The sequence below is a fragment of the Cyprinodon variegatus genome, unplaced genomic scaffold (assembly GCF_000732505.1).
Source record: "Cyprinodon variegatus isolate N-32 unplaced genomic scaffold, C_variegatus-1.0 Scaffold1619, whole genome shotgun sequence".
Classification (NCBI taxonomy): Eukaryota; Metazoa; Chordata; class Actinopteri; order Cyprinodontiformes; family Cyprinodontidae; genus Cyprinodon; species Cyprinodon variegatus.
The window spans coordinates 13,039-15,916 of NW_015152072.1; the positions used below are offsets into that span (position 1 = coordinate 13,039).

The 2,878-nt window shown below is 49.7% G+C and overlaps 1 protein-coding gene across 1 annotated transcript in view; it reads right to left on the reverse strand.

Moving 5' to 3' along the window:
- plekhg3 (pleckstrin homology and RhoGEF domain containing G3) overlaps positions 1 to 140 on the reverse strand; it is a 13,030-nt gene extending 12,890 nt beyond the window's left edge. The window contains exon 1 of the mRNA XM_015404030.1: positions 8 to 140. The gene's annotated coding sequence lies outside the window, so the exon portion shown is untranslated. The remainder of the gene's footprint in view (positions 1 to 7) is intronic.
- Positions 141 to 2,878: the final 2,738 nt, after the last annotated feature.

Consider the following 2,878-nt stretch of genomic DNA (forward strand, 5'->3'; position numbering starts at 1 on the left):
CAGCACCAGAACCCGCTGACCCGGTCCACCACCGCCTGCAGCACCAGAACCCGCTGACCCGGTCCACCAACGCCTGCAGCACCAGAACCCGCTGACCCGGTCCACCACCGCCTGCAGCACCAGAACCTGCTGGTCTACCTGAGCAGCAGGTGAGCACGGTCACATGATCAGCTGCGTCTGCAGTTTCAGGATGGAGGCAAAACAGGAGAAGCCGTCCTTGTTCTGCCAGAGGTGAACTCGGGTCGTCCTGCTGGACCAGAACTTCTGCTGGTCTGGAGGTTTAGAATCCTGATCCGGATTCTTTTCTGGATTAACTTTAATCTCAGATCCACTGAACCAAAACCAGCAATGATGGGATTAAATCCAGAGAACCGAACATCTGGACACCATGCAGCTGGACTCTAAGGGTGGAGAGGGTGGAGTCTAGTGCTGAACTGAGGACTAATGAGGTTCTTCTTGACTCAAACTGTCGGTTCTGGCAAACATCCTCGGAACCGCCTGCAGAGATCCAGAACCTTTGGACCGAACAAAACATTCAGACCCAAACATGCAGCAAAACTTTCTGCATCAGAACCGGTGAAGTTCTACTGACACCTCGGAACCATGACTAAGCACGCTCACACTGAGGCTCAGCAGATTTCTATCAGTTACCATGGCAACCCTTATCAGGCTCTTCTAGTCAGACCGCCTTAATGGAACATTTTAGATTTCACAATCCGCCTGGTCTGGAGGTGGAAGCAGCAGAAATCAGTCGGATCCAGCGAACCAGCCTTTGTTCTCAAATTCCACATTTTCTCTTTATCAAGCTTCTCCGCTGCGACAGAAACAGAATCACATCCGTTTCCAGCTGAATCCGAATCTCCTGCAGACTGTGATGTTTTCGTCTTCTCTCATGTTCGCTGAACAGGCGTCTAATCCCGTCAAACCACAGGAATTTGCTCCCGTTTCACTGCAGCGAAGCGGCGGCGCTGCATCGACAGGAGCTTCGGAAAAGTTCCGACATATCTCAGGATTTTAAAGATTAAAGTTCGTTTAACACTCGGAACCTTTGCCGAATTAAAGTAATGTTGTCCTTGGTCAGAAAATAATCATTATATTCATCAGGAGGTTATTTGTTTGACTTCTTAAATCCTTTATTTTTTAAATCACATTTACTTATGGAGGTTCTCTACTGAGCATCCGGAGCCCCACCTACCAGCTCCGCTTCTTTGGGGCTGAGATTCCGAGCAGGTTCCGTCCGTGGTTCTGACCCAGTGGGGTCCGTGGTTCTGACCCAGTGGGATTCGTGGTTCTGACCCAGTGGGATACGTGGTTCTGACCCAGTGGGATTCGTGGTTCTGACCCAGTGGGAAGCGGATCCACATGAATCAACAGCTGGACTGAACCGCGCGCGCCCCGGACACCCCAGAGACCCGGACCCACGCTGCGGACCCACTCCCACGACACGGGTGGTGTAACACAACAGGTAGACTCACCTGAGCAGAGGTTCATGAAGAGAGTGGGGGATCCACGGACACTCCACGGAGGCTGGAAACTCAAACTAAAGTGTTTCCTCAAAGTCCGAGCGCGGCTGTCACTGCGCATGCGCCTCATTCAAACCCACAGCAGAGCTCTGAGGAGGTTCTGGGACATAAAACTGGTTCTGGGACATAAAACTGGTTCTGAGGGTTCCTGGACTAGATCCAGAACCAGAACCAGAACCAGAACCGCGGCACCTTCCAACAGGTTCCAGGATTTTAATGTTTGCTAAAAACAAACTTTTGGTTCCTAAAGAGTCAGCCAGCAGAGGGCGCCAGAGGTCCCCCCCCCCCCCCCCCTCAATTAAATCAGGTTTGGTTTCATTGCAGGAAAACAAACATGAGCTGTTTACCTGAGGAGCAGCAGGTGGTTCAGGTGTGTCTGTGTCCCTCCACCTGCTTCTACATCCACTGCTCTCCTCTGGGAGTCATTACTGGGAATTAAAGAGTTAAAACCAAAGAAGAAAAACCCTCAGCTGCTCCAGAGATCAAAGCTTCAGCTTCATCCTACAGGGAAACACTAAAATCCTGCAGACCAGCACCATGGATGGGCAGAAAACCCAGATAACCAGTTAATGTCTGATAAAACTGATAATTTAATGTCCTGCAACTGAATGCACCTCTGAAACAAACTGCTTTCCTGGTTCTGACTCCTCCTGGTCTCCTCTGACTCCTCCTGGTCTCCTCTGACTCCTCCTGCCGTCTCCTCTAAGCTTCACTCTTATCACTGTTTAAGCTGCAGCACAGCTGACCTACTTTAACACCTGCTGGACTGAAACAAGCTGAGCAACATCTCCTCAAAGGAACACAAACAGCACCACTGTTGTGCAAACGCTGCAGTTGCACCTCAGCTGAACAACAGAAAGTTTCACAACATGAACCAACATCTGACTGGGAACGAGTCTCAGCCTGACTGGGAATGAGTCTCAGCCTGACTGGGAATGAGTCTCAGCCTGACTGGGAATGAGTCTCAGCCTGACTGGGAATGAGTCTCAGCCTGACTGGGAACGAGTCTCAGCCTGTCTGGGAACAAAGACACCAACACAGAGATCTGATCACTGAAACCACTTTTCTGCTGACTTTTCAAAATAAAGCCTCCAGAGTCAGTGAGAGAAACCTGCTGATCGATGGAAAGAGGAGCGGAAGCTCTAAATACTGGAAGCAAACAGTAAAGAAATAATAAAAACTGAACATCTTCCAGGCTTTTATTGTGTCAGAGGGACCCCTGCCTGGGGGCCTGGATCTCCAGCTACCTCACAGGATGTCAGACTCAAATTCTAAAAAAAATAAATAAAATAAAATCAATCCACTGGACTTTGTTTCCAAGTTTGAAGACGTTTCTCTTCCATCCAGGAAGATTT